The sequence below is a fragment of the Podarcis gaigeae genome, assembly GCF_964106915.1.
Source record: "Podarcis gaigeae genome assembly, chromosome: 1".
Taxonomy (NCBI): Eukaryota; Metazoa; Chordata; class Lepidosauria; order Squamata; family Lacertidae; genus Podarcis; species Podarcis gaigeae.
Window position 1 is genome coordinate 19,133,969 of NC_139678.1, and position 12,707 is coordinate 19,146,675.

Genomic DNA, 12,707 nt, shown 5'->3' on the forward strand with positions numbered 1-12,707 from the left:
CCACCCCCTCTGTGTGCAGACCAAGGAGCTCTTGTGGCAGGAAGGGGGTTTATGGCCATGCTTCCTAAAATCGTAAAATAACAGGGCCCACATTCAAAGTCCCTGTGTGATCAATGAAATCTTTCCCAGATGTGCCCAGGCAACATGCGCTTTCAATATATGTCCAGGTAGGTTGGAAACACAAGGCACCCACTGCTCACATCATAAGCTTTGTAACCAATCCCTGTGACGCCAGCAGGCATGCATAAACTCCCAGTATCTGCAGAATAGGAACAGAATCACTTGGGGAATATCAGAGGCAGAAACCCCACCAAGCAACTGCGTCGTCTGCCCACCGCCTGTAATATGCACAAAACAACTCTCAATCAATAGTATATAACAATATCTTTTTTAAGATATTGGACCCTTGGAGAACAGATTTATATGGACAAATATGAATCCCAGTCCACAACATAGACTAAGTTAGGTATCAGGGGGCAACTGCGGGATGTGATGGTACACAGCCTTCCGTACTGGGTCCTATTATTCATGCGCGCCTTCGAGAATTATTGGACTAGTACATATTGATTTTATTTTTACTTAGGAACTTTTTTTTTTTGCAGTCAGCAGGACACTCTGAGAAAAATTCCAAAGTATCAGTAAAAAAGCAAAGCCTAGCCTAGCTTTTTCATGAGACTGTAAGTTTGTTTAAAGCTTTGTGTTGCGGGGGGGGGGGGGAGTGCCCTTGTTCAGCTAGTGTCGAATCAGCGAATGACACAGTGAGCAAATGTAGGTACTGGTCTCCCGGCCCACAAGTTCATTTTGAATGCTGGAATAGGGCTCATTTTTCAAATATTGTGTATATTTGTGGGTGCGGGGAATGGGGAGGGGGAAGAGAGATAATACAAATTCTGGCATGATTATGGGACATTAAAACCTATTCTGTCCAACCAGGTAAATCAAAGCTACCTAATGATGCAAAACCTGGCAGTGGTTGCAAATGATGCCAAATCAGGGATGATAAACCTGCTGTCCTCCCAGTGTTGTTGGACTGTAATTCCCATCATCCCTGACCACTGGCCATCAGGCTGTGGTTGATGAGAGTTGGAGTCCGATAACACCTGGAGGGCCATAGGTCCCCAAGCCTGCACTAAATCATAGGATGATATGAATGGGAAGAAACACACTGCAGTGAGACTCAAGCTTGTACACTCCGAAGAAGAAGAAGAAGAGGAGGAGGAGTTTGGATTTGATACCCCGCTTTATCACTACCCGAAGGAGTCTCAAAGCAGCTAACAATCTCCTTTCCCTTCCTCCCCCCACAACAAACAGTCTGTGAGGTGAGTGAGGCTGAGAGACTTCAAAGAAGTGTGACTAGCCCAAGGTCACCCAGCAGCTGCATGTGGAGGAGCAGGGAAGCGAACCCGGTTCACCCGATCACGAGTCTACTGCTCTTAACCACTACACCACACTGGCTCCCTTACTCCTGTCTCTCCCTCCTGCACAGTTGGGAGGAGTTTGGAAGCTTCGGCATCTGATTAACTACAGTGTGCTGAGCTGTCTGAACCCAGAATTGTGGATAATCTTAACCAAGGGGCACTTTAGACAAGCCAGCTTTGTAAACCACTGTTTGAAGTTGTCTAGTTGGCCAAATGTAGCTGATCACAGTTTGTCTGTCCATACAACACAACAAACCATGGTTGAGAAAAAGTGGAAGCAGCTGTTCAGGAGTTGGAGGAGAGGGGAGGGTGTGAATCCATATTTTGCTGCTGTTCATTCCTGCTTACTCATGCTGTGCCAGTCCAGATAACACGATGTGTGAATGCTGTCCATGTTTCTTCCTTTCCTGAGATTTTTCCGATTTTCCATCTATTTCTGGCACCACACGCACTGTACACTTATCTGCAAAATCTGATGCAAGGCCTTAATTGCTCCATAATTGGACTGGGGTACTGTTTTGGGGTGTTCTGTTTGGGAGGATTATTGCTCTGATGATGATGATTTCTGTGGAAATTGTTTGATTTGGTTGAGCATTTTTCATGTTTTATTCATTGTTTATTACTAATTTTGTTGTGATTATGTATTTATTTTTTTCTTCATGTTGTAAGGTGCCTTGAGCATAATTTGAACTATGGAAAGGCGGCAATCAAATAAACTTATGTATACAAGTATGCATAATTCTCTGCAGTATTGTTATGCGCAGTTGGCTGAATTGTACATCATGTTCCCTATCTGAATGCCCACCAGGCATCTCTCACAGCAGTACCATGCAGATCTGAATGCTAGTTGTACACCACATTCATATAATGCCCACCCTCCAAAACCCATCATCTGTATTTCATTGCAGTGCACATCCAATTACCTGCTTTTCTTCCTACAGAGCCAAAGATAATTTTCTACCTCTTTGCACCACACATCCTTACCAAAATAATGGGCCATTTGTGCATCAGAAGTGGGAAAGTATATCACATAATATTACACCACCCTACAGCTAGCCACTTGAGGTGGAATTATATAGGTGTGGAATTTGGCATATCTTCAGAGGCACCAGAGTCCCACAAATGTGGGGCAACCACTGAAGCTGTTATGTTTTACACACCCTCAGTATTGCAACACATTTCACAGACAACATTGTTATGAATGCACCCTAATTTGATCTCAAAGATAACCATGGAACACAAAGCTAGAGACATCCCCTTAGGTATTCCAGACCCAGTTAGATATAGGTCCACTCCCAGTGCCAACAAAATACAACTTTCCACCACCTTGGTATTTGCATCGTGGGTTTAGGGTGAGAAAACAATGGGTTGAATGGAGAATGGAGTTTGCACAGTCTCACAAATTCACTTAAAGTTCTTAATAATCCCCAATGATTTACACTGAAACATTATTCACATAGGCCAACTCTGCTGATAAGATATATTTAATAGCAATCATCTCACTGAAACCACCAATCAGTAGAACAGTACAAACCATGATCAACAGTAGCTATATTTGGTCACTTAGAACCCAAATCAATAAGATAAAATTTCATCAATGCATTTTAAAGTTTCAGCAAATAAAAAAGGCCCTTACCTGGCACTGAAAAGATCAGTAGCAGTACTGGGAGGGCTTGTCTACTGATGGAATTCCAGAGAAGGGGTGCCACCACTGGAAAGGCCCTGAGCTACCAATAAGAAATAAGAGGCCTGCTTCCAGGCACAGTGGTTTGCCACCGTGAGAAGAGGTCGCTGGAACAGAAGGACTCTTGGCCTGATCCAGCAAGGCTCTTATGCACACATGTAAAAAAATCTTCATAATTATTTCATATTATTCACTTGTGTTCATGTGAATGTAATGTAATTCTAGCGTGTCAAGTCTCCACACTCAAATGATAATGTAAGAAAAGCTCTCTCGAAGGCCCATCTCTGTTCAGTATCCTGCTTTCTGCAGAGACCAGCTAGATGTCTCCAGGAAGCCCATCAGCATGGCTTGAAGGCAGCAGGGTTCTCCTGCTGTGGTGGATATTCAGTTATTCTGCCTCTGGACCTGGAGGGTTCATAAATCCATCATGGCAAGTGTCCATGGACTGATCGCTCCTCCCCAATGAATTTGTCGAATCCCCTTTTAAAGCCATCCAAACGATGCCATCAAAGGGCTGTAAGGACCAACTCCCTGCCCTATGGCTGGTTCCTCAACGCATCAGCCCTGACCTGCTAAAACCATCGCGTCTCCGCGTAGGCTGGCACCGTAACAAAGAGGCCAGCAAAACAGATCACTTCACCGGATGATTCAAGCACATTGGCAGATCAATGTTAGCCTGAGGCTCAGCGCCTGAACCCTGGAGTGCCAAGTATTCAGAGGGATTTGTGGGTGGGGGAATCCTAAACTGTGCCTTCCTTCCCTGAGAGAAAGCCTTTGGGAAAGTGGGGCAATGTTCCTTAAATGCAGGTGTTGGAAACAGGCACTCCTTAAGATGGTCAAGAAGGAATTCCTTCTTTATTGGTTTCAGCATTGGAAGGACTGGTCTCTCTCTCTCTCTCTCTCTCTCTCTCTCTCTCTCTTTCACACACACACAAAAGGAGGGATCTATTGTTCCTCTTTGGCATTGTATCTTATGAAATGAAGGTATTAATCAAAATCAGATAAACAAAGCAAGGACAAGAGAGGAGGAGGAGGCAGAGGAGGCGGAGGAGGCAAAGAGGCTCAACCCTACCCTTCTGCCTCAGTAATTATTGTCAGCGGCTTCTGGTCTGTTCACCCCTGTGCCAAGTTAGTAATGTATCCCCGTTTGGTCGATTCCAGATCTCCAGCAACACCTGTGGGAAAGGCTTTAATTAATCCTCTGTTACTGTTGTAATTGCACTATCCTAAGGGGAAAGTCCTACTAGCCAGGAATATTATTTTAAACATATACTGTAAACAACATTTGTCCTCGGGAGGGTTCTGTTAATACTATGGCTTTGACCCTTTCATTGCTGTGTGCTTAAAGGAGCTCAGTTTTCTAAATTACTAATAAAACAAAACCAAAAAGGGGATCTCCCCCTTTTCAATGGAAACATCTCTCAGCTGCCTCCATGTGAGCGGGTGGAACATCAGAACCAGCCCACTGAGCCCAGATGTATCCATGTTTATTTGGAACAACCCCCCGCTGATTCCAAAGCCATAGGGGTGAGGAACTGGATCCTGAGTGCTGGCCAGATCCTTATCTCATTCGCACACATACTGCAGCTAGCTTTGACAGGTGGGAGGGGCTACTCACCTGTCGGTTGCCTGCTGTCATGATGACATCCAGGGAGGATGACATTTGGTGACTCCACTTTGTGCCAGCAAACAGCTGATTGTTGGCCCTTTGCTTTTCAACCACCAATGATCAGCTGATCATCAGTTCTTGCAAGCCTGGTGCCTGCCAACATCTGGCATGGTGAGCTTGGCTTGGCCAAAGCAGCTGGGTGGGCTGAATGGGGGAGCCTGGAGGTTCTTTACTGCTGCCACAGAACATGTCAGTCATTAAGTCAGTGAGCATTGGACTGAAGCTTGAGCTGCCTTGTGTTCATGGGCAACATGACATTATTAAATGGCCACACACAAACGGGTAAGCCTGTGTGGATTTCAACCCTTTCCTTTCTTGTTGGACTGAAAATAAGAGCATTGCTTCATTTATCTAATCAGCTCACTGGATACTGAGAATCACCAGAAGATTCAGATCCCACCACAGTAATCTAGATTCATGACTGAATAGGAGGAGCAGGGGGTTCATCTGAATGAAAGACGGTGAAATGAGAAAGGCTGAGAAAATCTGGAAGGGTGGGAAGAGTGATATCATTTTAATATGTCTGTGGTGGACCACAAGTTGTGTAATGCAAAATTCAGCCAGAGGACCTGATATGCTTTAAATGTGCCTATTCCAAGTAAATTGCAAGCATCAACATGGACTATTCCGTTCTTATTATCATCAGTGCATTTATTTGCTTATATGTTCTCTGGATTCCAATATACTCTAGCTTACGCAGGCACACGTCTTTTCTTTTTTAAAAAGTGAATTGTGTTTGCAGGTAAACACAATGAACCAGATCTACTTATCGGTCCACCTTGATTAAATTGCAGCTTGCAAATAAACTCTATAAATGTATACACACAGCATGACACCAACTCATTTTCTACAATGAGAGGATTTGAGGTTTTTAGAGATTAGGCTACGCTTTTTTACAAACTTAAAATGGTATCCAAAAATAGTCATACTTAGCACATTTGAGGAGTGTTTGCAGGGGTATGGGGGAAAGAAAAAGGGAAGTCTTGTTACCCTAGTAAAACTTATTACACTCGCTTCTGTTCATGCAAAAACATATGTGAATCTGGCCCTTTAAATTTTGGCACAGTTTATAAATAGGTTCAGGCCTGTCCTGACGCAGCAACTCCTTTACTGTTCCCAAAACTTACCTCCCAGAATCAGGAAAGTGCATGCAGAAAGGGAAAGACCTTCAGGTCTTCTTTAGGCTCGTAAGCCTCACCAGCAGGAAATTTTCTGTTCAAAAATCCCTGGGAGTTACTGGCATTTGTGTGGATTTGGAATACCTGTCAAGCTCCTGGGATCTTTAGAATGGCAAGTTCCGTCAGGAGGGCTTTGGAGGTCTAACAGAGAAGCAGCCTTCTCTTTTGTCCACCTTGTTGCTGGTGCTAGAACATAGTTTTGGCCTCATGGTATTCTCAATGACCTCACCTGTAGCACAACTGGTTACAAAATTTAAAATTTTGACCTGATTCAAAAATGTGGACCTGGTTGTTGTTTTTTGGGTTTTTTAGGAGAACACGTTTCAAACTTTGTATCTGAAATCCGTATGGTTGCTTTGTATCCAAAGAAACACTGAAAAATCTTTGGCTTTCAATCCGCTGTAAATGTACCCTGATTTTCTTGACTTGTTCAGGTGTAACTAATTTGTAAAAGGAAAGAGCTAGAAAACCATTGCTGAAACCAAAAAGTTGGGGAGAAGATCAGGGCTTTGTTTTTCTTCTAGAAAAAGATATGAAGCTTTAAGAGAGGGAGGGGGTGAGGGAATGGCCAAATTGATCCCCTCTGTAGCTGCTGTTGCTCTGTCTGTGGTGAATTATCTCAAACTTCATAAGTGTAAGTAAAATGGGGATCCTTGAAGTCTGAGTCACTTTATTTCCACAGAATGTAACCATATTTCAATTTGCACTTGAATTAATGGGTGACTACAAAGCTTTGAAAGCCTTAAAGAGCATGTCTCACCTATTATAACACATTTTATTAATCAGCATCTTGCATTAAGAGAGACCATCCAGTTAAGCGTCGCTATCTTTACCAGAGGGAAAGGGTGCAGTGAGCGGTGGGGGAGAAGAAGGAACTTTGCATACAGTGATCACAGACCAAATTGGTTAAAGCAGACACATTTGGAAATTCGTCAGTGCAGCTTAGAAAATCTGCTTTCAGTTTGAACCACTTCTGATAGCTAAAATTAGGGCTAGATGTACTTTTCTTTATACGGAACACTAATTCTTTTAAATCAAATCTTTGTTTCCTCTGGTTTATTCCCCCCACCCCACCCAATGTCTGGCAACAGGGATGGTGCAATCAATCCCATAATTAACATGTTACCATCCTGGTCATTTGGTCATCCTGATGAACCATCTACACCAGGGGTGGGGAACTGTTCACAGTCAGTGTTTTTGGTGCAAATGCAGAGCAGCCTTCTTCAAACTGGTTTCCGCCAGATGGTTTGGACCATAACTCCCATTATCCCTTATCACTGGCCATGCTGAGTGCAGTTGGTGCAAGTTGTAGTCTAACAATCTGGAGAGCGCCAGATTGGGGAAGTCTGGCTCAGATATTTTCATCTTTCTATGTAACCAGAAGCGTAACTGGACTCGCTATACTAAACGTCGGATCAAACTGGGCAAGTTTAGCCAGCATGGTGTATTTTGGGCTATGACTCTGTATGATGACCTATGTCAGTAGAGAGGGTAAATGTGTCCTTGTTGATTCTCATTGACCTCTCAGGAGCTTTTGATATCATCAGCCATGGTATCCTTCTGGAGTGGCTGTCCTAGGGGTGGGTGGCACCACTTTGTGGTGGTTCTGGTCCTACTTGGATTATTGTTTCCAGAGGGTGATGCTTGGGCAGTGCTTTTCAGCCCCTTTAAGCTCCTTTACATCTGCAGGTGTAGCAGTGGACGTACTGGGCTGTTGTTTTATGGGACTGTTTGACCAATGTGCTGGCATGCCATGCCAGAGGTGCCAGTGGGTATGGTGTGGCACAACACATGCACATGTGCACTTCTGTTTCCCCATAATAGCAGCAAGAAAGAACTCTATTCTGGTATGCCACCTCAAGTTTCGTTGTTTTACTCCTGCAAATGTCTGGGTTAAGGGGGTTGCAAACAGATTTTCCCTATAATCAAAGAGCACGTAAATCAGCAGTAAACATGTATTACATCCCATTACCTTTCTGGAAGTGGTTTTTTTTTTTTTACGCAATGCAAAAGCTCAATTTTAAAGTGAAAATTAACTCTTGGGGAAATGGGATAAACTGCCACCTTCAAACCCACTAAGGAGCAGCACAACCATGGGAGAGGGGTGCAGGATCTCATGCCAAGAATATTTCATACCCTCCAACATTTCTCCAATGAAAATTGAGATGTCCTGTTCAACAGCAATAATAAAATTTATACCCTGTCCATCTGACTGGATTGCCCCAGCCACTCTGGGTGGCTTCCAACATATATAAAAACATAATAAAACATTAAACATTTTAAAAAAAACTTCCCTATGCATGGCTGCCTTCAGATGTCTTCTAAAGGTTGTATAGTTACTTATCTCCTTGGTTCCTGAATCACATAACTCCATACCCTCCAAAATTTCTCAGATGAAAATAGAGACGTCTGAATTAAAAGTGGGACATTTTGGGATTAAATCAGAAACTGGGATGGCTTCTGTAAATCTGGGACTGCTCCTGGAAAATAAGGATTCTTTAAGGGTCTCATATTTTAAGATCTAGGGGCGCGGGTGGCGCTGTGGGTAAAACCTCAGCGCCTAGGACTTGCCGATCGCATGGTCGGCGGTTCAAATCCCAGCAGCAGGGTGCGCTCCCATCGTTCGGTCCCAGCTCCTGCCAACCTAGCAGTTCGAAAGCATCTCCAGGTGCAAGTAGATAAATAGGGACTGCTTACCAGCGGGAAGGTAAACGGCGTTCTGTGTGCTGCGCTGGCTCGCCAGATGCAGCTTGTCACACTGGCCATGTGACCCGGAAGTGTCTGTGGACAGCGCTGGCTCCTGGCCTATAGAGTGAGATGAGCTCACAACTCTAGAGTCTGGCAAGACTGGCCCGTACGGGCAGGGGTACCTTTACCTTTATTTTAAGATCAGAAACAGAGGCTGTGTGTGCAGAGCCTTGTGGAGTGGCACAATGGACACCACAACTACGAGGCGGGGAGGTGCCAGATATTTGCGTCACAGAGGGCACCGCTGAAATTTTTGACCCCAAAGTCCACCACTGTCAGAAAAGAAGGCTAGAGTCGAAATGCTCATTTGAAGCCCTCCCCGTTCCTTCTCACTGCATTTGGGGTCAGTGCCATTTTCTCTCAAATGGACTACACAATTTGTCCGAGATGATGTGTTGAGGCCCATGTGTGAGGCCCAGGACAATTTCCCCTGTTGCGCCCCGCCTAGGTCTGGCTGAAGGAGAGAGAAATTGACTCACTCACATCACCCAGGGAGGCTATAGCTGAGCTGGGATGTGACCCCAGGGCAACTCCACTGTAGTTGGAGAACCAAACTCTTTAAAGGCCAGTGTGGTGTAGTGGTTAAGAGCTGTAGACTCGTAATCTGGTGAACTGGGTTCACTTCCCCGCTCCTCCACATGCAGCTGCTGGGTGACCTTGGGCCAGTCACACTTCTCTGAAGTCTCTCAGCCCCACTCACCTCACAGAGTGTTTGTTGTGGGGGAGGAAGGGAAAGGAGAATGTTAGCCGCTTTGAGACTCCTTCGGTAGTGATAAAGTGGGATATCAAATCCAAACTCTTCTTCTTCTTCTTCCCCCAATCCCCCCCCCAATCTTTCTGAACACAGAATATAAGGCGAACAAAAACAATCGAATTTAGTGGCAGTAGTTGTTTTACATTTTATTTTTTTCATTTGGGGAACCTTCAGATATAATCTGTGTTCAGAGCTTCAAATTAAATTACATCCCTTAAGCTTTCCAGATACCCCATCAGAAGCATATCACTAGATAGTCTAACTTTTCTGCAGCATCTTCAACTGAAGCAGAGAGAGAGAGAGAGAGAGAGAAGGAGGGAAGGAGGGAGGGAGAGAGAGAGGGAGAGAGGGAGAGGGAGAGGGAGTCTTGTCAACCATCGACTAGTAGTTGAAGCCTCTTCTGTCGGGCAAATGGACTTCATTAGATGAGCAGTCCATCAGCGCAAACCTTTTGGGATGACAAAAATTCCCACTGAATTCCCAATTTAGCTTTCCACCAACGTTGCCAACTCTCGCTCGCATGGTTTTGGCAGGCTTACTGACAAAATTTGTGTTGGTAGAGACAGAAAATTGAAACCCAAGTCCGGCCCCTGCCAATCCAACACACCCGCAAAACAGTTCGGCTTCCAACATCTGATCAGTGTTTTGAAGGGACAGCTAAAAGGCTACATGTGAAAGGGATTCATGCTGTTGTTTTCTGCCAAACTGCAGTCCACCCTGGAACGGGGAGGGCAATATCAGTTAGATATACTTTGCACATTTATTTTGGAATGGATTGTGTTAGTTAGGACAAAAAAAAAGCAAATGCAACAATTCCCATTGATAAATGCCCTTGAGAAGTTTGAATGTCCTTGAAACTTCTATGTTCAGAATCAGCAGACTGTGTATGTGTGTGTTTTGTGTGTATATTAAGCTTTTCACATAAGATGTTGGATCAGGTGATTAAACATCCTTAGGATCTCCCACCACCCCTTTAGGATTGCATCCTTAGGGCCCCTCCAGATATCTACCTTATGGTGTATTCATGATTATTTTTGCTCATGATGGTATCTTCTAACCAAAACACTAGGAGCCCAACTCAGATGCACAGAAATACTTTCATTTGCAAACATATTTTCGCCTGTGATGGTATCTTGGTGGTTAGTGATCAATGTTTATTCTTTCTAAGCAAAATGTTTCAGACAAAATGGAATGGAATGGAATGGACACAAGCTTAGTAATTTCCACTTTTTTTGTAGTGTAAAGTTTCTATCAGAAGAAGCTACTTTTTAAATTTACTATCATGTTTAGGGAATGCACTGGTCTTTTTAAAACAAAAATTAAAAAGAGGAAGGTATATTCCTCACAGGATTGCAAAAGAAGAAGGCCCTCCCAGACCCTCAAGATGCTGCCACGAGTACCCAGGTGGGCAGAGCTGGGTGAGACCAACTTCACCCTGCTCACCCATCCAGGTCTCAGTGGTACAGATCTGCCTCCTCATACACAGTCAGATCGTCTTACTCTGAGCCAACCTGGCATTCAGCAAAAGCAGCCACAGAACCATGGTGACTTTCTGATTTGAGGGGTAATAGCTCAAAGTCAAACCAATTAGTAAGCACACACTAGGTTGAGAGTTCGTCCCACAATGTATTCAGCAGGTTGCACCACAATAAGTACCTGAGAAGAACCTGGAAATCTACCTGAAGGAATGTCTCCACCCCCATCGTTCAGCCTGGACACTGAGGTCTAGCTCTGAGGGCCTTCTGGCGGTTCCCTCCCTGCGAGAGGTGAAACTAAAGAGAACCAGGCAGAGGGCCTTCTCGGTAGTGGCGCCCGCCATGTGGAATGCCCTCCCACCAGATGTCAAGGAAAGAAGTATCTGACTTTTAGAAGACATCTGAAGGCAGCCCTGTTTAAGGAAGTTTTTAATGTTTGATATTTTATTGCTTTATTATTAATAATAATAATAATAATAATAATAATAATAATATTCTGTTGGGAGCCACCAAGAGTGCCTGGGGAAATCCAGCCAGATGGGTATGGTATAAATAAATTATTATTATTATTATTATTATTATTATTATTATTATTATTATTATTATTATTTGGAAAGCATATAATGAATCAAAGTGGATCATTTTTCGTTAGGGCAGAAAACTTTCCCATTGACTGAAAAGGAAAAAGAAAAGCAGATGAGATGAGATGATGATATCTCTCTTAAGATGACAAGAGGGGTAGCTCAATTAAAGCTAGGATTCCTCACCTCTCCACCTTTGAAGGCTCTGATCTCAGGGCTCAGACTCCCATTCTCCTTTGTCCTCCAGCCTTTAAACTCATGGCAGCTAGTTAACCAGCGAAAAGGGGCAGTAGGGAGAGACAGAGGGCATTAGGAGCTTGGAAGGTGAAAGCAGCAAAGGACAGTAAACAGAAGGAGAGACCAGTGTATCAAGTTTGCCCCTAAAAGCTGTTTGCCACCAGATGAGAGGTAAGACTTGCTTCACATTGTTTAAAGCTCAAGTGAACAGAGAGCTGCAGGTAACTCTTGCCATCTATCTGGTTGATAGATCACAGGGGCTCAGTTGACTCAGATGTTTGGTTTGCAGGGGGTGGGAGAAGAATTAATGTATTTCGCAATCTTCATAATATGTCGGAAGGTGTGCTGGAGTCTTACTGATCTGAGATAGTGTAAAAAATAAGTAAAAATCACTTTCTTTTTAGCTATCCAAAGGGGAGGGAGGGGGAAGGAGGAAAAATAGGACACACATAAAATCTCAGGTTTTCGACTTTTTAAAGTACTTTCTATCTAAATGCAGATTTCTGGAAAACGTCCTAGAAAAATTTACACCCAGCATGCAAATCAGGACTGCATGGAGAATTTCCACTAGGAGCTCCCTTTAAGGCAGTGGGAGGAAGATGGAGGCAGGCATTAGGTTTTGATTTTCAGTTCTCAGAGAAATATCCAAATATCTCGGGTTACCCAGATTTCGGTTTTCTGCTTCCCTTCCCATAATGAAATGTTCTGTCTTTCAGCTCATGTATAAACAGGAGTTGCGGGACAAAAACTGGATTCAGTTCACATTTGTAGGTGGATCTACCTAGCTCTCACTTTCCCAAACAATGTTCAGTGGTGGGAGGTGGGGGATTGTGGCCAGCCTTCAAAATTTGCACTTTTCTGAATTTTGCACTGCAGTTCTGCAGCCAAGCAATGTGTACAAAAATACATATGCAATGGTAAAGTGTGCACAGAACATAGCATAAAAACATGCACTACAGAAGG

General features: G+C 43.8%; 2 long non-coding RNA genes across 2 annotated transcripts in view; one reads left to right on the forward strand and one right to left on the reverse strand.

Annotated features, from left to right (window-relative positions):
• Positions 1 to 3,728, reverse strand: part of LOC310845104 — a 45,367-nt gene extending 41,639 nt beyond the window's left edge. Inside the window, exon 1 of the long non-coding RNA XR_014564459.1 lies at positions 3,055 to 3,728. This is a non-coding gene — a long non-coding RNA (uncharacterized lncRNA). The remainder of the gene's footprint in view (positions 1 to 3,054) is intronic.
• Positions 1 to 12,707, forward strand: part of LOC310844884 — a 229,374-nt gene that overhangs the window by 146,704 nt on the left and 69,963 nt on the right. The gene's annotated exons all lie outside the window — the stretch shown is intronic.